Source organism: Dermacentor andersoni, chromosome 2 (assembly GCF_023375885.2).
Source record: "Dermacentor andersoni chromosome 2, qqDerAnde1_hic_scaffold, whole genome shotgun sequence".
Lineage (NCBI taxonomy): Eukaryota > Metazoa > Arthropoda > Arachnida > Ixodida > Ixodidae > Dermacentor > Dermacentor andersoni.
In genome coordinates this window covers 5274016-5297933 of record NC_092815.1, presented here as the reverse complement: position 1 = coordinate 5297933, position 23918 = coordinate 5274016, and the positions used below count along the sequence as shown (strand labels likewise).

General features: G+C 47.3%; 1 protein-coding gene and 1 long non-coding RNA gene across 7 annotated transcripts in view; both read left to right on the top strand.

Annotated features, from left to right (window-relative positions):
- Positions 1 to 673: 673 nt before the first annotated feature.
- On the top strand, positions 674 to 4658 carry LOC129387897 (uncharacterized). Of its 3 annotated transcripts, XR_008615049.1 has the most exons (3): positions 674 to 1571; positions 2429 to 2500; positions 4369 to 4658. It is a non-coding gene; the product is annotated as an uncharacterized lncRNA (long non-coding RNA). The 3 variants fall into 3 exon arrangements; XR_008615047.1 differs by lacking the exon at positions 2429 to 2500; XR_008615048.1 differs by lacking the exon at positions 674 to 1571 and having other exon boundaries at positions 1578 to 2500.
- A 2084-nt stretch (positions 4659 to 6742) lies between these two features.
- The window catches only part of LOC126543030 (retinol dehydrogenase 11-like), a 139184-nt gene continuing 122008 nt past the window's right edge, over positions 6743 to 23918 (top strand). For 2 of the 4 annotated variants that reach the window (XM_055077586.2, XM_050190177.3), the window contains exon 1: positions 6751 to 7127. The gene's annotated coding sequence lies outside the window, so the exon portion shown is untranslated. Of the gene's footprint in view, positions 7128 to 23918 lie in introns of all 4 variants that reach the window. The other 2 variants (XM_055077587.2, XM_050190178.3) reach the window with 2 other exon arrangements.

The window sequence follows — 23918 nt, the reverse complement described above, 5'->3', positions numbered from 1 at the left end:
GGCTGCCTTACAGCGCTGGCTTTGTTTCGGCGACACAGATGAATGTTGATGCCGAACACAATTAACGCAATGCCTGTCCGCAAGAATACCCGCGTACCTGACTGCATGCGAATGGAGTATGTTGCCGGGCTAACTGGTTCATTCTTGCGTAGAATGATTATCTCAAACCCGGACAGTTCTACAGCCAAGGTCGCGTTGCTTTAAGCCGTCCCTTTCGCTGATTGCATTATTTTTTTCTTAATCTGCGGGATAATATTACGTCTTCACAGCGAAGCTGTTAATGCGACTAGAAGCACTCGGAAACATTATCTGCAACTTTTCGCGGTTTTCTTAACAAACCGAGTCATTCACCAAGTTTATATTTTGAGCAAATGTGGGGAACGTTACCGGAAATATGCAGGCAAATTTTGAAGCGTGTGTGTGCCAACAAAGGGGTTAAATGAAATTTACAAACCCTCCTTTTCTGCACGTTTAGTGGCGGTATGTACGAAACGCCTCAAAAGTTTATCCGCTTGGCTAGCAGGATCAAAAACGCAAAAATTTCGTATTTTCACGAAATGGAGTACATGGTATGGATGGCTCATATCTGAAGTTTGAAGTGTTTAGGCTAGTTATGTGCTTTGAAAATAATTACTAAATGCTTGCTTTATTTCAAATTTTGTGGGTTATACAAGGCATGTAGGCGATTCCTTTTTCCTGGTCTCTGTGAACTATGTGAGGCACGATGTTTATTTTTCTTTGAATTAGGAAGATTGTTGTGACTGACGAGCGAGAAATGTTTAAACTGTGTAGCGTTAATTAAAGCATTTGTAGAAAGTAGCTTATTCTAGTGGTCCAAACCGTCACATATTTCCGTTATTCGTAATATCTTCCAAACTACTAAAACAATTGCACAGCATACCAACTTCAATTTCGTTGAAGATAGGGGTCGGAACCGATAATTGGAAATTTTTATTATTTTCAACGACAGCTGGGGTAAGCTACTGTCCCAAGTTGGTCATGAACAGCCAGAAACTGACAAACCTCAAAGTGTGGGGAAAGAGCCAGAAACAACTGTCACTTTAACGAGACGTAGTTTCGCTCCAAAGGCGAAACTTTGTTGTCTGTTGGCTTGAAGCCACCGTGTTATTCGGAGACGTGATACCCTCTCCATCAGTTTCGCTGCGCATGAGGTCATAGATACACAACAGCGCCGACTTTTGGGCTAGCCGGTTATGCATAGCAGATCACGGTCAAGGGCGCACAAACAAGGACAGAGTCAGGTGTAGAGGCCACAAGATATACCGGTCGATGTGATGTCAGGTCTGTCCCGTCTTTACCAGGCTTCAGCACCGCACAACCCCACGCCAGCTTCTATGAGGAAGGTGTCTATCCTGTCTCCGAGCCGTAGTTGGAGTACGCTAGAAGTCTGCTTCTCAAATCTTCGGGCAAACTGGCAGTCACTTTGTTGGTAATGCCATCAGGTCCAAGTCTGCTTGCAACGTTCACGGAGAGAGCCATGGCCGGCTGCCGTTCTCTTAGCGTCCACGGCCGATCGAGTAGGAGGCGGAAGGGAGAAAGGCATCTTCCGAGTAAGTAGGAATCCGTAAAGTTCTCCGCTAGAGATGATGACATGGCAGATCTGCCCCTCGATGGAATTAGATAAGTGCAGGGTTAAAGGGAAGGCGTTAACATATTGTGAAAATCGCACGGAACATAAAACTGACCCTTCAGAGATACATACCGCTAGGGCAAAGTGCGAGGACTCAGAATGGTCAATATACGCGTATTGTTGCTTGCTAGGTAAAAGTAAAACTGAGCAAGACTGTGACACAGTGACTCTACTTTACAGACTGTGGGAATAACTGTGAAAGAAATATTGCTTTCTTTGCCTCTTCCCTCCGATTTGCGGAGGCTGGCTGCTGTCTTGTACGACTGGTAGGCACCGGAAATAGTGCAATCTGGCACCGGATGTAGTGCAATCTGGCACCGGATGTAGTGCAAACCAATGCGGCCCAGGGCGACAGGTCACGTGTACGTTAACGAGGGCGTGAGCTCCGACGCAAACGCGGCTTCGTTCCGGCCTCGTCATTTCGTCACCTTCAGTCCATTGCAATCATTTATCTGTTGTCACAGCACCATCGTCGTTACCCCGTCTTCACTCGGTAGTCGTCATTCCATTCTCATCACGCCGTCAACTTCACGCTGTCGTAATCATGTAGTCGTAGCCATTCCGTCGTCATACGCTCGTCGCCATTATAGCTTTGTCATCTCTGTGTCGTCAAGCCGTCGTCGTCGTACAGTCATCGCCATGACTTCGTGTGGGTTCCATCGTCATCATTCCAGTGTCGACGTCCCTTTGTCCTCGTGCCACCGTCCTCGTGCCGCTGTGTTCTTTCCAACGCGGTAATTTCATCGCCATAATTCCGTCGTCATTATTTCAACACAGTCACTGCTTCGTCGTCATGCGTGGTCCGCATGTCGGAGTATCCCAAGTTTATGCTGAACGTGTCGTTTCCCGGTGAGAAATGTGTCCAACTTTGTCGTGTGCCTAATACTTGAAAATGCTCGTTAAAAAAAAAAAAAAAAGCGACCTTCTTCGCAAATAGCAATGAAAGCGTCGCTTAAGCCAATGTCTACCCTGCGTAGAATTGGCACATCCTTTTTGGTTTTTTGAGATTAGGTGTTATAAAGTTACGAATCACATACCCATGTCCCGAGATAAATGTAGGTTACACCAGATTGATATGTCGCGGAGTGAGGTCGCCATGGCAAGTGCAATGTGTGACAAAGGTTTTACGTTCCTTCCCTAATTAGAAGCGTTGCGAGAAATTACAGAACCTTCGTTTCTATTTTTTCTTATTAATGCATCGTACGACATTTGTAGTTTGTTTCTCCAGTGTTCTCAGTAAACTAAACAAGGCGCCTTGTGCATATTTGGCGAAAATAAAGGGCACATCATGGGTGAGTTCACAGTGTGGTTACTCATTACGACCTTTGTATTAAATAAAGTACGTAAGCGAATCAGCTGTATCTGTGTTAGTCTGTGTGTTTTATAGACAACGCAGAAGTTATCCCGCTGCCTTGGGAGATCTTTGTACGCAGCCGAGATAAAATTTAGCAAAAAGAAGAAAAAGAATTAGAAGCGGTTGAGGTTGAGTGGAGGGGGGGGGGGAGGATATTATGGCAAATGTTGTGGCAATGTAAATTGTGCGTGCATCAATTACTGCCATTGTTAGAATTCCTTAACAAGCGCTCGAAATCGCGATATGCGGGTATGATTTCAAACGGACCAGGTACATGAGGGCAACTCTTTAAAGTGTGAGATTTATCTACAGGCGACGGAAACTGTCACTGCAACTACTCGAAAGAAGCAGCTTCGCTAGAAATGGGATTCTAATTCTGCAAGGTCACGCAAATCGGTTGTCTTTTTTTTTCTGCCCGTTCATATTTGCTCATTGTTCATAGTTCTCATTCCAATAGAAACAACAGAACTTTTACTACGGGCACTAGCACTGCTCCTAATCATAATAATTTGCGAAAATATTGTGCAGGAACCACCTACGGTGATCGTAAATGCAAGCGAATAGCCAGAAGCTATTCTCACTTTTCAAAGGAACGATGCGTTTGAAGGCGTATATTCGTTGCTGCGGGGGTACTCGTTTAGCGTTCGTTGGTTCGATAAATAATTTCGTCGAGAACAGAGCCTCTAACTATAGTGTTTTAGTTTGGCGTTCCTACGTTACGCTCAGCAGCTAAGCGGAGCGGCAGCGCGAATGCGCTAGTAAGATCTTGATGAGGGCTAGTTGGTTCATACTTAGAACTGAGGTGAAACAGCGCGAAAAAGACGAGGACACAAGGAAACAGCGCTTGTCTGTGGTCCTCGTCTTTTTCGCGCTGTTTCACCTCAGTTCTACGCGAATGCGCCCTCCACTTAGCCGCAAACGGCCTAGCGGAGCGTCAAACACGGTCCGCTTACAAGCCGCCTGAGCGGAGTGGGCTGCGAAGCACTTAGGCTAGCGCCAGAAAGGATTGGATTGGATCCAGAAAGCAAGCTCGCTGGCTTTCGCGTGGCGATCCCCAAGATTGCGCTTTATTTTCCACTGGATAAGATGACCCGGTAACGCATTACAAGCGCACGTCTAGATGCTTCATGGACAAATAAGTTGTATTTATATACGCTTTACTTTATAAAAGTGATCAATGGGTGTTTTTATTTTCTTTCATTACCCTGAATTTGGCTAGAGGGCGCTGCAACTACGAAAGGTCAGGAAAGTCCGCTGCGCTACGTTAAACACATAACTAAACCATGAAAATCGCCCGCCGCTCCGCTGTGGCTTAGCGGGTCGGCTCGGAGCGTAAAGATGCTCAACTAAAACACTCTTACAGCGCTCCTGCAGGATAGGTGGTGATACGTGTAAGCCGATTGGTCATACATGTGCTGCCCTCCCCGGTGGCCTCCACAAGGCAGAGGAGCTCGAGCGGAGGAAGAGCGCCGCACACAGCGTGTCGGACGCCACCGGAGCGCTTCAGCACGAGCCTCTCGAAGAGCTGAATCGGTTGGCTGTCCTGTGGAAGTCCGACCACCAGCCTTCGACCACGAAGACGAGCCTGAAAGAGCCAAAACAAAAGCTACTCAGACTGGTGTTCTGTCGATTAAAATCAACGAAAGAAAAGCAGTCGCTGTGCTGGTGTGTTTCGCTTGATCATTAATGGCGTTGTAGATACGTACACAGCAGCGGTAGGGCATTGGGTAGGAGAAGTCATGGTCGACCCGCCGTGGTTGCCTGATGGCTATGGTGTTGGGCTGCTAAGCACGAGGTCGCGGCATCGAATCCCGGCCACGGCGGCCGAATTTCGATGGGGGTGAAAATACCCGTGTACTTCGATTTAGGTGCACGTTAAAGAACCCCTGGTGGTCAAATTCCCGGAGTCCTCCACTACGGCGTGCCTCATAATCAGGTCCTCGTTTTGGCAAGTAAGAACCCATAATTTAATTAATGAACTTAAGTCATGATCATATCTTCTTTCACAGCGAGGCTGTCAGCCTCTCGGTGGTCGGCATTTTTTGTATCCGTAAATGAACAAACTTATCATCAGCAATGACTAAGCCTAAGCGTGCAAAAATGCTATTGGCTCATCTACGTCGTAATGCAGAGGCTACAAGCGCTCAGCGAAATGAACAGCGCACACATTCATTGAAATCACCCATACAGCACACAGGACAGCCTACGCTTCAATTAGGAACAAGCTCAAAACGCGCATCCGAACCATCCATAAAGCACTGCACACCCCCGTCAACAGTTGTAGTGGTGGTTTTGCAACAGCTTCGCTTGACATCCATTTTCGCACGGCTGGGATGGCGCGTGAATATTTTTATTGATATCAAAATACAGTAAATGGAAGAGACGTAGTCACATTATAATGCTGATATGGATAAATAATCCCCGAATGACAGGCCCTTGGAATGTTATCATATCAATGCCACTTGAAATGTTTCGCTAAGAGACAGTACAAGGCGATGTGTCTAACGTTACTGGTCATTCAAGAGGTAAATCGCTATATGTTTCAAATCCATATTATGGGATCGCAATCGATATAGTTATGGGGATGTCCAACTTTTGACAACGTTATTCTTCCTTGTTTAGATTATTCTTAAAGCCGATAGGGACGGTACTATCTGTTTGGGAGACTAGGACGTGCTGCGCTTTTGTCTGCCGACAGCCCATGTGCAATCTGTTGGTAGCGACGGGTGCGACCGGCACTAAATTTGCGATATACAAGTATGGGCTGACAAAATACCGTCGTAGCGAAGCTCAGCCGCCACGATGCTGCGCGGCAAAGGCACTGTCAAGAACCACGGAGGACACGCGTCCTGCTCTGCAAGAACACTCTTCAAATTCCTTTGAATGCTGCCGCACGAGGCACGTGTAGTCAAAGGTCTCAACCGCACGGAAGAGTCGTGTCTTTACATCAGATAGCGACATAAGCGGCATGCACTTCAGCTGGGGCGTACACAATAATGGGCATGCTCCACGCTCTAGCTCAACGAGGCAGGTGAAGCGGAACATTACATTTTGTACCGCCTATGCGTTAACTGCAAAAACAAATGTGTCACTTGACTAACGGCAGCAGAAAAGAGTATGGCGTTTCCGACAAGGTCGCGAGTGCTGCTAATTATCTTTGCGCTTTAGCGTGACTCGCGGATCTGTCGCAGCGTATTGGACGCTGCACTCTGGCTGACAACGAACTCGATTTCTTTTCCTTTTTTTTTACGTATTATTTGTAACCCCTCCTCTCTTTAATGCTTCGGCCCTGAGGGTACAATAAATGAAATGCAACGGGTTCCATCTTTCGCTGGCTCTGACGTTCGGACTAAGGACAGCTGCAGCAACGTAGCAACCTTGCACGTAACACAGAAAGCACACCACGGGAATTGGTACTTCCACATTTAGAAGCACCGGTCTCTCGCTATGCGCGAGCGAGAGACCCCCTGTGGGGGCCTCTTGTTGGGATCGTACGTACGTGACATCGAAAAGCGGGCATTGCGTCACCTGTCTCTCAGTATACGTGCGAGCGGCGCAGTGACTTTTGCGTTCACTCTGGGCTGCACTTTCTTCGTCCCCGTAAGCGACCTTCCCATGGGGCCGCGTTTCGGGGCCGAATCCACGGAGGAGGAAAGAGCGGGCGAACTCGAGGAGGCGGAGTCGACGCGTGGGGACTTCCCTTTCCCGCCGCTGGACCCCGGAAAAAGAAAACGGGGGCCCACTTCAGGAAGAGCGCGCCACGCGAGACGACGCCACCGCTGGGGCACCGCCGAGATCAGCCACGGCGAACGTGACAGGGGCGCCGCCGCGCATCGCAGCGTTGCTGAACTCGAGCGGTTCTGTACTATTCATTCGCTTTGCTGCGACGACGCGCGGACCTTGGGTTTCACGGGCGACCTCAGCTGCACACGTTGCGTGCCCTGACCACTGGTCTCTCATGTGCGCCGGCGAACGCTGCGCGTCATCGGTGCCTGGCTTCGACCGTCACGAGGGACGTCAGTCTCTGCTGGACAGAAGTGCGACGCGAGCCGTGCTTCCTGCAGGGCGCATTTATCGGCGTTTTCTGGATTCGAGCTAGCACAGGCGTCGTTACTCGAGAGTGTGAGTACGAGTGCTGTTTTGCTTATGATTTCAACGACTAACACAAGCCGTAATGCTATACTACGCAAACAAAAGACTTGACAAAAATTAACAAAATTGGGCGGTGATATGTAGTAGCCGTAATTAAGTGTGCTAAGAAGTACTTTTATGTTTGTTATGGTATGTCTCCTCTGGTATATGATGTTCTGTTCACACACCACTCTTAGCACATCATATATATATATATATATATATATATATATATATATATATATATATATATATATATATATATATATATATATATAAACGATGGGCTTCCTCTGGCAGGCATTCTCAGAGCATTAACAGCAGGTTGCTATTACCCCTCAAAATAAAAGTGTATGACCCAGCTCTGTCTTACCAGTACTCACCCACGGGGCAGAAACCTGGAGGCTTACGAAAAAGGTTCTACTGAAATTGAGGGCGACGCAACGAGCTATGGAAAAAGAATGATGGGCGTAACGTTAAGGGATAGGAAAAGAGCAGATTGGGTGAGGAAACAAACGCGAGTTAATGACATCTTAGCTGAAATCAAGAAAAAGAAATGGGCACGGGCACGACAAGTAATCAGGAGGGAAGATAACCGATGGTCATTAAGGGTTACGGACTGGATTCCAAGAGAAGGGAAGCGTAGCAGGGGACGGCAGAAAGTTAGGTGGGTGGATGAGATTAAGAAGTTTGCAGGGAAGACATGGCCACAATTAGCACATGACCGGGGTTGGAGATGTATGCGAAAGGCCTTTGCCCTGCGGTGGGCGTAGCCAGGCTGATGATATATATACTATATAGTTGCCACAGGTAACAAAAGAAATCACAGAACAGAGTATAAAAAACAGCATAATAACGACATTACCACAGACGTGTTGCTCCTACAATACCTAAACATTAGCAGATTTTTCAGATCCTTCGCAGTGAACAATAATTTCTTCCTATTAGTTACTTTTCCAAACATCATCATCATCATCATCAGCCTAGTTACGCCCACTGCAGGGCAAAGGCCTCTCCCATACTTCTCCAACTACCCCGGTCATGTACTAATTGTGGCCATGTTGTCCCTGCAAACGTCTTAATGTCATCCGCCCACCTAACTTTCTGCCGCCCCCTGCTACGCTTCCCTTCCCTTGGAATCCAGTCCGTAGCTCTTAGTGACCATCGGTTATCTTCCCTCCTCATTACATGTCCGGCCCATGCCCATTTCTTTTTCTTGATTTCAACTAAGATGTCGTTTACCCGCGTTTGTTGCCTCACCTAATCTGCTCTTTTCTTATCCCTTAGCGTTACACCCATCATTCTTCTTTCCATAGCTCGTTGCGTCGTCCTCAATTTCAGCAGAACCCTTTTCGTAAGCCCCCAGGTTTCTGCCCCATATGTGAGTACTGGTAACACACAGCTGTTGTACACTTTCCTTTTGAGGGATAGTGGCAAACCTACTGTTCATGATTTGAGAATGCCTGCCAAACGCACCCCAACCCATTCTTATTCTCCTGGTTATTTCAGTCTCATGATCCGGATCCGTGGTCACTACCTGCCCTAAGTAGATGTATTCCCTTACCACTTCCAGTGTTTCGCTACCTATCGTAAACTGCTGTTCTCTTCCGAGACTGTTAAACAGTACTTTAGTTTTCTGCAGATTAATTTTCACACCCACCCTTCTGCTTTGCCTCTCCAGGTCAGTGAGCATGCATTGCAATTCGTCTCCTGAGTTACTAAGCAAGGCAATATCATCAGCGAATCGCAAGTTGCTAAGGTATTCTCCATCAACTTTTATCCCCAATTCTTCCCACTCCAGGGCTCTGAATACCTCCTGTAAACATGCTGTGAATAGCATTGGAGATATCGTATCTCCCTGTCTGACGCCTTTCTTTATAGGGATTTTGTTGCTTTCTTTGTGGAGGACTACGGTGGCTGTGGAGCCGCTATAGATATCTTCCAGTATTTTTACATATGGCTCATCTACACCCTGATTCCGTAATGCCTCCATGACTGCTGTGGTTTCGACTGAATCAAACGCTTTCTCGTAATCAATGAAAGCTATATATAAGGGTTGGTTATATTCTGCACATTTCTCTATCACTTGATTGATAGTGTGAATATGGTCTATTGTTGAGTAGCCTTTACGGAATCCTGCCTGGTCCTTTGGTTGACAGAAGTCTAAGGTGTTCCTGATTCTATTTGCGATTACCTTAGTAAATACTTTGTAGGCAACGGACAGTAAGCTGATCGGTCTATAATTTTTCAAGTCTTTGGCGTCCCCTTTCTTATGGATTAGGATTATGTTAGCGTTCTTCCAAGATTCCGGTACGTTCGAGGTCATGAGGCATTGTGTATATAGGGCGGCCAACCTTTCTAGGACAGTGTTCCCACCATCCTTCAACAAATCTGCTGTTACCTGATCCTCCCCAGCTGCCTTCCCCCTTTGCGTAGCTCCTAAGGCTTTCTTTACTTCTTCTGGCGTTACCTGTGGGATTTCGAATTCCTCTAGGCTATTCTCTCTTCCACTATCGTCGTGGGTGCCACTGGTACTGTATAAATCTCTATAGAACTCCTCAGCCACTTGAACTATCTCATCCATATTAGTAACGATATTGCCGGCTTTGTCTCTTAATGCACACATCTGATTCTTGCCCATTCCTAGTTTCTTCTTCACTGTTTTTAGGCTTCCTCCGTTCCTGAGAGCCTGTTCAATTCTATCCATATTATAGTTCCTGATGTCCGCTGTCTTACGCTTGTTGATTAACTTAGAAAGTTCTGCCAGTTCTATTCTAGCTGTAGGATTAGAGGCTTTCATACATTGGCGTTTCTTGATCAGATCTTTCGTCTCCTGCGATAGCTTACTGGTTTCCTGTCTAACGGCGTTACCACCGACTTCTATTGCGCACTCCTTAATGATGGCCATGAGGTTGTCGTTCATTGCTTCAACACTAAGGTCCTCTTCCTGAGTTAAAGCCGAATACCTGTTCTGTAGTTTGATCCGGAATTCCTCTAGTTTCCCTCTTACCGCTAACTCATTGATTGGCTTCTTGTGTACCAGTTTCTTTCGTTCCCTCCTCAAGTCTAGGCTAATTCGAGTTCTTACCATCCTGTGGTCACTGCAGCGTACCTTGCCGAGCACGTCTACATCTTGAATGATGCCAGGGTTCGCGCAGAGTATGAAGTCGATTTCATTTCTAGTCTCACCATTCGGGCTCCTCCACGTCCACTTTCGGCTAACCCGCTTGCGGAAAAAGGTATTCATTATCCGCATATTATTCTGTTCTGCAAACTCTACTAATAATTCTCCTCTGCTATTCCTAGAGCCTATGCCATATTCCCCCACTGACTTGTCTCCAGCCTGCTTCTTGCCTACCCTGGCATTGAAGTCGCCCATCAGTATAGTGTATTTTGTTTTGACTTTACTCATCGCCGATTCTACGTCTTCATGAAAGCTTTCGACTTCCTGGTCATCATGACTAGATGTAGGAGCGTAGACCTGTACAACCTTCATTTTGTACCTCTTATTAAGTTTCACAACAAGACATGCCACCCTCTCGTTAATGCTATAGAATTCCTGTATGTTACCAGCAAATTCCCTATTAATCAGGAATCCGACTCCTAGTTCTCGTCTCTCCGCTAAGCCCCGGTAACACAGTACATGCCCGCTTTTTAGCACTGTATATGCTTCTTTTGTCCTCCTAACCTCACTGAGCCCTATTATATCCCATTTACTACCCTCTAATTCCTCCAATAACACTGCTAGACTCGCCTCACTAGATAGCGTTCTAACGTTAAACGTTGCCAGGTTCAGATTCCAATGGCGGCCTGTCCGGAGCCAGGTATTCTTAGCACCCTCTGCAGCGTCACAGATCTGACCGCCGCCGTGGTCAGTTGCTTCGCGGCTGCTGAGGACTGAGGGCCGGGGTTCGATTGTTGTATTCATATGGGAGGTTGTGGCCAAGTACTGCACCAGGGTGGCCAATCCTGCTCTGGTGAGAGAGTGCGTTACCGGTTCTGGTCACCGGGATCAGGCCGCACTCCAGGCCTGTTTGTGCAATTTTCTCAACACACGGTTTTTTTTTTTGTATTTTCCGGTGGAGAATAGCGCGGCACCGGGATTTGAATCACGGTCCTCTTGCACTGGAGACGGATACTCTACCGTCCCCGTAGGAGTTAAATTAAAAATTAATTTATGGGGTTGTACGTGACAAAACCACTTTCTGATTATGCACGCCGTAGTGGAGGACTCCGAAAATTTCGACCACCTGGGGTTCTTTAACGTGCACCTAATTCTAAGTACACGGGTGTTTTCGCATTTCGCCCCCATCGAAACAACATCCTAATAAAGGCAGACGTGCTGTGTGATCTTGTGTGTACGGCTGTAGAAATTTTTTTCCCCTTTTCTCGTCCTACTTTTGGTATCTGTTGTGCACCTGTCGACGTTTTAAAGATGTCTGTTCTTTAGCTGTAACGTATCCACAGAATTATTTCAGTAATATTTCCTATATATGGCTGTCTTCACAGACCGCAACACATTTCCATATCGTGCATGCTACAGCGTACAAGAATTTGTATCACTTCTTGCTAAACGGAAGGAATAACGGCGGGAACGTTTGTTTTGTCAACTCATGAGTGCGACCGGCACTGGATCGCTGTGTGGCATGTATGAGCATGCAGTCTTTTCGGCCACCAAAATTGACACTGTTGTCGTCCGTGACTGAGTTAATGCTACTTTGGCATGCCATTTTTTTTTCTCGATGCAAACGAAGAAACAAGCTACAGACATGCGCGACGGGCTCGCGTGCATAGCAGGCCACTCTGTTTAAGGCACAAGGACATCACAGAGCCTTTTCTGCCTTCCAAGCAGCCTCCAATGGAAATTCATGAACGCAAGATGCATTAGTCTGAATGAGCGCGCATTATCCAGAAGATGAAGTGACGCGATAAGCAAGGCTATTGGAACCGATCACCGCGCTAGGCTCGTTTACGGTATCGAAAGTGACCGCCACTCCACTCATACTTGAAGGCATATGACATGCAGTCCGCTATTTGTCGCAACAAACACGAAAACGTTGGACGGCATCTTCCACGCAGAGCTTGCGCTTTATCTTGTTGGAAACATTTGTGGATCAACATGCATGGAGTTACATGGCTTATGACGTGATTATACTCGAAACGCTAATGCGTTCTAAGCAGGCCAATGTATTACGCTGCCGTGGATTCTGGAACGTGCAAGCTATGGCACAACTCGCTGGAACAGCGCAAGCTATGGCAGACAAAGCTGACGGAGTGATTGCATTTGTCGTTAAAACGTGCACACCGAGCGTGCGACAGTCGAGGACATTTCGCACATACCGGTAACGCGTACTTAGCGTTTCTATTGCTCGCAAGACTCGGCGCTTAAAGTTGTTACGGGGATATGTGATGAAATCACAAGGGATTTCAGTGTATGCCCGGAAACGAGAGGCAACAACAAAAATGGTTACGGCTGGTTGGTTGGTTGCTTGGCTTTCCTTTACCTAGAGACAACACCTCTCATCTTTCTTGTTCGCCCACGCTTCAAGAGCTTCTTCTACATCCGCAGGATAACTATCTCTGATCAATGTTTCATTCCTTGTACTTGCGACGCCATAATATTTTGTGTTTGCCCTACCGTTAGACTGTCAGCTTGCTACATCCTCCCGAAGCACTCCTTGCACATTTATATTGCAGATTTCTTTAAATCCTTTTCAAAATTCATACATAACGATTTTCGGGAGTCTTCCCGCATAAAGTCAGATGCTTGTGAAGCTGTACGTAAGTGGTCGAGCCGTGTTCTTGCCGTCAGCTTTCACGGAAACGAACCCCGATTTTAGCTACGCCGCTTCATCGTCACGGACGAAGATAAGAACCGGCGAAGTGCATTACGAATACGGTGGGATGAAGCGACAACCAAACAGGGGACGCAGCATGCCGGCATATGCAACATGATGTCATCACGTATTTCTTTGGATAAATAAAAGCGGTTTGTACGAAAAAAATGATGACGAGACGATTGCTTTCTAGTACATAGACGAGCTGTTTTCATCTTCCAACAACAGATGAAAACTACATTCTCAGGTTTATTATTTTGCGAGCCATAACTAAGACATAATTATGAGGGACGCCATATTAGGAAACTTCGGAGTAGGTTTGACCACCTGAGGTGCTTTACCGTGCACCCAATGCACGGTACACGTGCGTTTTGATACGAAAGCATCAAAGTGCCCATTGAGCGAAATATCTGTGCCGAACGGCTCCTAAATTCCCATTGGCTACGACGTCACGTGCGCACCCCGACGGAGCAAAGCGGGCACACCTGCTGAGGTGTTGCCCGAAGGGAGAGGGCATCGCTATCGGCGCGCGTCTCTTTCCTCCACCCCGACTGGGCCCGCGCGTGCCTGCCGGCCTTGGTGGCCATTGCGGCTTCCTCAGCGCTGTAACGTAAAGGCATTCCAAACTTTTCTATTCCAGTTCTGCAACCAGCCCTCCGCGATTGGTCAAAAATTTCTTTGAGCCACCGGCACTTCGCCTGTCTGTCACGCGACGCCATGAGAACCGCGATAGCTGCCCATCTGATATGGCGTGTACACACCGATTATGCATGATTGGACCGACTTCACCACTGTCATGCGACGTCACAAAACCACGAAAACTCACTGCGTCACAATGAGGTGTGCGCTTTAAAGATGCATTAATATGCCGAACAAAACTGTTTTTTTTTTTTTTTCAAGAGCTGCGGGCTGCCCCGTTCCGAAAGGAATTAATGATGGCTGCCGCCGATCGCTCAGGCACTGGCTACCCGCACCTGCCGGAGATTATGGGTTCATTTGCGTATAATAAAGCTTTCAGCGTGGACGTGTAACGTTTTCGAGCACTTCCAACACGTTTACGACCTCGTTATGCGAAGTTTTCCTTGCTGAGAATCCGCTCTAACGGCATTCTTAACTTTCTGTTGCACGCCACGGCAATTTTCGACCAGCCACCGCAACCTAAGTAAGGGAAAACGGACCAATCGTAGACGCCGGCACCATCCTCTTCATCCGGTTATCTATTTTCAGTACGCTCTCTCGGCCCCATCGAAACCCTCTCCACTTGGCCTCCTGGCGTCCTCGCAGCCAATTACAAACGAAAAACCGCTCAATCTAGGCAATGATGTTCGTTTTGAAAGAAAAGTGACCTCCTATAAACTAAGAGGGCGTTTGATTGGGCTGTTGAGGCAACGCTGTGGGTCACCGCCCGATGCTTGCGTCGGCGGTGAAGCAAATTTGACGTCATGAGATTGGAATGCAAACACAAGTCGTCGAGCCCCTGGCACGCCATCGAAGCAGCAGATGTCGCCCGCTGTTCTCCGTCGAGGTGCGCTCGTGACGCGCAGCCAATGGGAATCGAGGCTCCGTTTTGCCGATGCCGACAACTTCGCTCAGTGGGCCATTTGATGTTTTCGCATCAAAAATAAAAAACGGAGAGGGTGATTATCATGTTCGTTACATACCAGCAGATAAAAATTCAAGGCGCACCTGGTTATCCCTATGCGGGTGAATGCGAAAGCATTGCGACCACCGCGCAATGCCTATGCTCTTTCAGTCGTGGAGCAAATGCACTGTGTTCCAGACGTAGCAGTCAACGCTATGGAACCTGCGCAGGGAGTTCGGTGAGATTTAGAAATCATATGGTGCTGCCTTACAATAAAATTTAAAGAACTACTAATAGGAGCTTGTTACCGATCGCTCTCAAGTCCTTTGTCTCTTTGCAATGACCTGTATGACAACTTGAACCAGATAACAATACCCTATCCTGGAGTGCCAATATATCTAATGGGCGACTTTAATTTTCCAAAAATCGTATGGTCCCACATAAATCCGTTTTCTGACCCCGCATCTACTGAATGTAATGAGTTCATTACACTCTGTTCTGACTTCGGTTTCTCACAAATGGTCATGTCACCAACGCGAATAACTCGGCACTCAACCTCACTACTTGATCTGGTGTTCACATTTTCACTCGACCACGTCTCATCGATAACTCACTTACCTAGTCTCAGGGATCACGACATTTTGCACTTCACGCTAACATTCCCCCAGCAGTGTCAATGCAAACAACTAAAGACAATCAGAAACTTCAAAAGAGCCAATTTTTCTGTCATAAACTCAAGCCTATGTTCATTTCTTGACGGCTTCTTACCGCAGTTTTTTGAACGATCAGTTGAAAGAAATTGGTGCATGTTCAAGAATAAAATTTTAGAATTAATCCGTCAGCATGTTCCACTCCTGCGCGTTTATTGTCATAATCAAGCCCCCGGTATAACAGGTTCCTTAATATGCTCTCAAATAGGAAGAGACGCCTTTTTCGCAACGCTAAACGGACGAAAAAGCCTGCACATTGACTTGCATATAAAAACGCTGCCTCTAACTGCTCATTTACTGCTAAAAATACTAAGCACACATTTTTTGGCAAAACCCTGCCATTACTACTAAAAAGCAATCCAAAGCGCTTTTGGAGCGTAGTAAAATGCAAACGTGAAAATAAGATTGCAGTATGGTTGTCGCGTTTCCAGCTATCGTTGCGCAGACGTATTGTACAGCGCGTTTGTACAATCATTTTCGTCTCCCGCACCTAGCAACGAACGTTCAGTCCTACAGGGCTGTCACTTTCCCCCTATTATATTTGATGCAACAGGAATTATAAAAATAATCGAAAATTTGAAAATTACTTCTTCCTGCGGTGTCGATGAAATCACCACCAAATTCTTAATTAGCACGGTTAAATATTCGTATATCATATTGCAATATCTGTTCTCGCAATGATGTAACTCTGGCATGCTTCCGCTAGATTGGAAAACAGGAAAAATCATTCCCATACACAAATCAGGTGACACTCATAATCCTTTCAATTATAGACCAATTTATCTTACCTCACTAGCTACCTTGTAAAATTATGGAACATGTAGTTTACACGCATCTCATTAACTTCCTTGACGACAATAATTTCTTTTCTCCTCACCAGCATGGGTTTAGAAAAAACTTCTCTTGCGGAACACAGCTTCTTACATTTACAAACGATTTACCCGCCGTGGTTGCTCAGTGGCTATGGTGTTGGGCTGTTGAGCACGAGGTCGCGGGATCGAATCCCGGCCTCGGCGGCAGCATTTCGGTGGGGCGAAATGCGAAAACACCCGTGGTACTTAGATTTAGGTGTACGTTAAAGAACCCCTGGTGCTCGAAATTTCCAGAGTCCTCCACTACGGCGTGCCTCATAATCAGAAAGTGGTTTTGGCGCGTAAAACCCCATAATTTTTTTTACAAACGATTTGCACTCCAACCTTAACGCAGGCTTCACGACGGACTATATATTTTTGGGTTTCGCTAAGGCATTTGAAAAGGTGTGTCATGCTCTGCTCTTACACAAACTAAGCATTTTAAACGTGTACCCTACACTACTTAATTGGATCTGTAGCTTTCTTACATCGCGCGTTCATTTTCTTTCTGCTAATGAATCTAATTCCTCTTTAGCCCCTGTCGGCTCAGGCGTCCCTCAAGGATCTGTCCTGGGCCCACTTTTGTTTCTTATGTACATTAATGATTTACCTACTAATATTTCATCAAAGATATGTTTATTTGCAGACGATTGTGTCATATAATGCAAAATTTCCAATGACCATGATGTAACAGCTCTGCAAACTGGCTTAAATAATATAACTGATTGGTGCTGGACTTGAAAAATGCAACTTAACATTAAGAAGTGCAGAACTATGAGGGTTTCGCGTACTAACTCTAGTTCTCCTAATTATTCTCTCACTAATATATCACTCGAATGTGTGACCTCGTAACGTTATTTACGAGTGACCTTAACCAACAATTTGTCTTCGAAATCGCATATTGATATTATAGTGTCCAAAGCTAACCGCACTTTAGGGTACCTGCGCCGAAATTTTTCTCATGCACCGTCATCATTAAAACAATTACTGTATACCACTTACGTTCGCTTGCAACTTGAGTAGGCTTCATCGATATAGGATCCCTGGCATTCAACACTAATACACATGCTGGAACCTATACAAAATCGCTCAGCCCGTTTAATTTTTGATAACTTCAATCGGACAGCAAGCGCAACACACATGAAATGTTTATTAAACCTGCCTCTTTTATCCGACCGCCGAAAACGCTCACGCATTTCTCTTTTGCACAAAATGTATTATCATAACACCTTTTTCCAAACTCTTTGGATCAGGCCAGCACTTTTCATTTCTTCTCGCCGTGATCATAATCAGAAAGTTCGCATATCGCATTTGAATACTATCATGGGCGCGAATTCATTCTTACCAAGGGCTAGCAAAGACTAGAACAGCTTATCCCCTTCATTAACAGGTATAATTAATCCACTTATGTTTAGAAACACACTTGAAAACAAGCTTTTGTGATATACTTACCGTTTGTCTTGCCTATGTGTATTTACCTTTCTCTATTGCAGCGTTTGCATCAGCGTCATGATCAAAAAGTTAGCAGTGCATTTTGTAAATCTACTGTACATAATATGTTTTTCTAACCTCTTTACCATTGTGTACATCACATTTGTATTTGTATCTTTTGTAGCGGTTTGTTATCATCGGATGTCAACTCAAAATTTGGAATTATTACTGCTGTTATTTATTTTGTTTGGGTTACTTTTACCGATGTTTTCTTTGTATTCTCTTAGCCCCTCCCCTCTATAGTGTACTATGTACCTTGAGGGTAAAATGAAGGAAGTGAAATGAAAGAAAAATTAGCACTCCGTGCGTTCTGTCCATGCTTCGCTGCGCGCGAACAGCGTTCGCTCGGGCGAGCATGCGCGTGAGGCTCCTCGCGAAGGCTTGCAAATAAAAAGCCCGAAAAGAACAACGAAAATAAGAATGATCTAATGCAACGCATTAGCTGCCGTGTACAACAGTGTGTTTGTTTCTAAGGGTTGAAACTGGTTTCATTCAATACTGAGCCTATATAAAAAAACAGCGCCCAATTACGATCCAAGAACATCGTACTACATGCAAGTGCGAAGCCACTGCGAGAAGTCTCCGTAGCCTCCACAGCGTTGACTTCTATGTATGGAACGGTGCATATTTCTGGGGACACCTAGTCCGTAGCGTGTATTTAGATGTTCGCCAGTGCCTGACGCGCTCAGGATGATACTGAGGGCAGCTTGGCTGATGCGCCCTTGTAGTTGCGGCAGGTCGCTTCGGAGTCCGTAAGAACTGTGAGCGGCCGTCGCTCTCTGTAGCCGTGGGAAAGTGACCGTTTCTTCGACCTCTGTGATGTTGCGGCATCGCACGGAGGCGTTGGTCAGTTCTCGGTGTGTGTCGCCCAGAACTGTGGTCACTGCCTCGGTGTACGTGACGTCGTAGTTGGTGGCGTATATCATGCGGTGCTCTTGTGCCCGTACTCTCGTTCGAGGGCTTCCACTCTGGCTTCCCGGCGGCCCTGATTTAATCGGGGGCCCATATTGCGCCGGAGCAGGGCGCGGCCCGTTGCGCAAGTCGCTGCAGCTGCGTGGCGAGTCGCGCTTCGCAAAGCTCTGCACAGGTGTCGTGCAGAGCCAACGCGAGGAGCTTGCTCGTGCCCCAGGACAGCTTGAGCGCCGCCTTATAGGACTTACGGAGAATGGAACCTAAGGGGTCCTGTTCACCTTTTGTAAGTCGTTCATAGAGCAAACTGTATGTCGCCCTTTTAACCACGAGGCTGCGCATGAGTTTCGGGGTGTCCTCCTCGCGCATATCGTGGCGACCCGGGATATCATTCGGGCCAGCTGGAGCCTGGAGGGTGTGATTTGCGTGGTGATTCTGAGGAGATGGCTGCTTGCGTGGAAGCCACGGCGCTTACTTTCGCTGCTGGAGACCGGCGAATGTCGAGTTCCTGCGTCTCCGCATTTCCGTGCAGTTGATGGATGGCCCGCGACGCTGAGGCTGCATCGTTGGGCAGGCGTCGACTGTTACGCAAGGAAGAGGCGTCGAGAAGGAAAAGAATGCACAAAAAATACACGCACACAATTCTCAGCAGAAACGTTCCTCAATCGGCCGTCTGAGAAATATGCTAGAAACGCGAGGGATCGCACTTATACGGAGACTGATTCGAGGAGATGTTATACGCGCAATATTAGTGCATATCAATATTAGAATATTCGACGCATGTATCTTCATACACCACTTGAACTGTGCTGTTTTTAAAGGTGCACTAAAGAAATACTAAGTGGAGCTAGACGGATATCCTGGAAGTCCATCGCCGTTTTCTGTGTGCCAATAGATTATTTTATTGCTTAGAAAGTGGCCGCTGAAGGTCACGCTGCTGCTCCTCAATTTGAACTGCCTGCTCCAAGACGGACGAGTTGGCGTAGTCTTGAGTGAAATATTTTTTCTGCATTTGAGTCTTGCATACGAGTTTTCCATAGGCTGTACAGGACATTGGCAAATAGATAGCAGGTGGTACTTCATCACACAGTACAAAAATATATCGGATACCGTGAGAATTTAGCACAAACTGTTAATGCAAACATTCTATGGAGAACATCCCGGAACAGAATGGCATCTTTACGGTCAATGCGCCCAATGCAGTCAATAAAGCAGTGTTTACTAGTTTCAGGTAGGTTACGAAGGTGACACTCAATCGACGAAACGAAAATGTCCGTTTTGCGAAGGTATGTTTCAATTGGCAAGGTGTCGGTGTGTAAGTTAAAAATTATATTACCAGGACGTCATGTACGTGCAAGAGTTCGCAAACTGCCATATTGCCCTTTCTCAAAAGCTTTTTGCAAATTGCTCTAAGCCAGCCAGCCGATGCTAGACCTACGTGGGATAATACTGACCCTGAAGAGTGCGCTGACTGTGCCGTACGCGCCGAGCACGTCGTACGCGCCTTCTAGCACGTCGCGCCTTCGCAGTTGCGCAGGCGGTCCTGAATTAACATTTATTTTTCTACATCTAATGACAATAACTGAGCGTGTATACTTCGTCTTCATTAACCATCTAGCGCTCAGCTTCCTCCCACGTTTTTAATGATAGCGAAAAACAAGAGTTTACCAAATGTAGATAACGTAAACGGCAGGTCTAAAATACGCGCAGGCCGGCCTCGACTTGTCACTTGATGGGGCTAACATCGTCTTGTTCTCTTATAGAATAGCTTCAAACGTATGGTTACGGAACAGTATTTGCGATGACGAAGAGGCAAGCAGTGGGAAGACGACGAAGACGATTAGAGGCTAGCGCGGGCTGTTGCCTCTTGGCCAAGTGTGGCGTATTTCCTCGTAAATATGCTCGTATAGAGCTTTTCGTCTGCGTCTTCCTACATAACATATCTCTGTAACTCTGTAACTCAGCAACGAAAAATTATAATACAATTCTGTGAACTGCATCTAATAGTACATATAAAGCGGACAAAATTAATGTTACATATTCATGTAGAAAAATTTAGTAATATGAAAATACAGCTCTTGCAGAACCCTTGTAAACACGTAACAAATTCACGTAAGATACAAAATGATATATCGAATTTGTCCGCTTTCATTGAACTAGTGGAGGCCGTGTACAGCACCGCGATATCTGTTCTTGATGCAGAGATATCACTTTGTAAACTTCGTGTTTCTATAGTTTTCAAACTTTCGATTTTTCCAAATCTTTGTAACAATATTGCTACGGAGCAGTATTTGCGATGACAAAGAGGCGAGCAGGGTGAAGACGACGACGACGATTAGAGGCTAGCGCGGGCTGTTACCTCTTGGCCAAGTGCGGCGTATTGCCTTGTAAATATACTTATATATAGCTTTTCGTCGGCGTCTTCCTACGTAACATATCTTGTGGAGGTGGACGTTCCCTGTACCTCGTCACGGAGCTTCGCAGTGGACGGTACGTCGAGCCTTCCTTCATGGCTCCCGGGGACGACAACTCGACTCAGCCGCCTCCGACACCTGCTGCCACTTCGAAGACCTATATCGCTGTCCCCGCTCCCCGTGATCCTGGCGTATTCTCGGGCAAAGATGGGGAAGACGTCGAGGACTGGATCAGCCTGTACGAACACGTCAGCCGCAATAACCGGTGGGACCCTACTATCATGCTCGCCAACGTAGTCTTTTACCTCGGTGGCACACACCTCGAGTTTGGTTTCGGACGCACGAAGATGAGCTCACCAGTTGGGATTTGCTTAAGCATCGCTCCGCTATCGTGCTATTCACAGTCATCGCCCACTGTCCCCACGACATCATCCTCGACTTAGACTTCCTCTCCACACATTCTGCTCTCATCGATGGTTCCGCGAGTACTCTCCGCCTTGACCTGCCTGTTCTGGATCCCGCTGAACCACACCCCATCGCCTCAGTTCCGTCGACTTCGTTCACTTGCCACCTTCGGCACTGACCTACGTTGACCTAGTGTCTTCCCCACCAGTCCCCGACGGTCACTACATCGCGGCTCCTATGCAAGACGTCCTCCTTACACACGGGATCACAGTACCCCATACAGTTTTATCTATTACGGCGAATTGCGTCTGCCTGGCAGTGGTCAATTTTAGCTTGAGGACATAAGTGCTGCCACGCATGATGTCTCTGGCCAAGCTTTGCTCATTCGATGATCACTCATTATCATCTATTACAGTAGATGACGATTCAGCCGCTCCTTTTCTACCATCGCCGACTTACAGAAAATGATTGCGCCCGACATGTCGTCCGAGCACGCTCGTGAGCTCTACCGCGTTCTGTTTTTCTACCACGATATTTTTGACTTTAACGATCGTCGTTTGGCCCAAACTACAGCTGTTAAGCATCGCATTAATACCGGCGATGCCCCTCCTATTCATCGCCGCCCGTATCGAGTGTCACCGGCTGAGCGTCAAGTTATTCACGCAGAAGTTCGCAACATGCTTGCCAAGAACATTATTGAACCGTCATGCAGTCCATGGGCGTCACCTGTTGTACTGGTAAAAAAGAAGGATGGCTCATGGCGTTTTTGCGTGGAATATCGGCACCTTAACAGGGTTACCAAAAAAGGACGTGTATCCCCTACCTGGGATTGATGACGCCCTTGACTGTCTCCACAGTGCTCGCTATTTCTCCTCCATGGATCTTCGCTCCGGCTAGTGGCAGATTGCCGTGGACGATATCGACCGCGAGACGACTGCTTTTGTAACACCCGACGGTCTTTATCTATTCAAAGTGATGCCGTTCGGTCTATGTAACGCTCCTGCCACTTTTGAACGCATGATGGACTCCCTTCATCACGGTTTCAAATGGTCCATGTGCCTGTGCTACTTGGACGACGTTATAGTATTCTCCCCAACGTTCGCTACGCACCTCAAGCGCCTCTCAGCAGTCCTGGACGTTTTTCGTCGAGCCGGTCTGCAGCTCAATGCATCGAAGTGCCAATTCAGCCGTCGCCAGATTGCCGCCCTTGGGTATCTCGTTGACGCGAACGGAGTGCAACCGGACCCATGCAAGATCCATGCTGTTACGCACTTTGCTGTTCCGAAGTGTGTCAAGGACGTGCGCATCTTCATCGGCCTTTGTTCGTACTTCCGCTGTTTCGTCAAAAATTTCGCGGCCATAGCACGACCACTAACCGAGCTTTTGGAGAAAGACGCCCCTTTCCAGTGGGGCGATAGCGAGGCCTCTGCATTCTCGCATCTAATCAACCTTCTCACAACGCCTCCCGTTCTGGCCCATTTCGATCCTTCTGCGCCTACCGAAGACCGTACTGATGCCAGTGGTCACGGAATTAGCGCAGTACTGGCACAACGCCAGCGCAGCAACGACCGTGTTATCGCTTACGCCAGCAGGCTCCTCTCACCCTCGGAGGGCAACTATTCCTTCACTGAGGGTGAGTGTCTGGCCCTAGTTTGGGCGGTTGCGAAGTTCCGCCCATACTTACACGGCCGACCCTTTTCCGTTGTCGCAGACCATCACGCGCTTTGCTGGTTATGCTCACTGAAAGATCCCACAGGAAGACTTGGTCGCTGGGCCTTACGCCTCCAAGAATATTCGTATTCTGTCGCCTACAAATCTGGTCGACTACACAAGGACGCTGACTGCGTGTCTCACTAGCCGGTAGACGAGCCTTACGATGCCGACAGTAGTACCCCCAACGGCATTTTCTCTGTGTCTGCCTTCGCTAACATCGCCGATGAGCAGCACCGAGACCTATCGCTGCGAGCACTCATCGAGTGTCTGCGCTCTGCACCTACCGACGCATCCGTTCGCCGATATGTCCTTCAGGGCGGCATTCTGTGCCGAAGGGACTTCCTCCCTGACGGATCTTATCTTCTTCTTGTGCTGCCGAAACATCTACGACAGACTGTGCTCTTTGAGATGCATGACGCACCCACTGCAGGACATCTTGGGGTAACCCGCACGTGCGACCGTGTCCGCCGACGCTTCTATTGGCCTGTTCTCGCTCGCTCCGTCCGACGCTATGTCGCTGCCTGTGATCTCTGCCAGCGTCGGAAAACACCTCAGGTGCTACCTGCCGGTCATCTCTAGCCGATCACCGTCCCTGTGGAACCGTTCTTTCGTGTTGGATTAGACCTCGTCGGTCCTTTTCCCACGTCATCCTCTGGGAACAAATGGGTAGCCGTCGCAACTGATTACGCCACCAGATACGCTATCATGCGGGCTCTCCCTTCCAGTTGCGCCACTGACGTCGCGGGCTTTATCTTGCGTCATATCTTGCTTCATGGCACCCCGCGACAGCTGCTTACTGACCGTAGTCGTAACTTCCTCTCGTAAGTTATCGCCGACATTGTGCGTTTCTGCTCCACTCAACACAAGCTG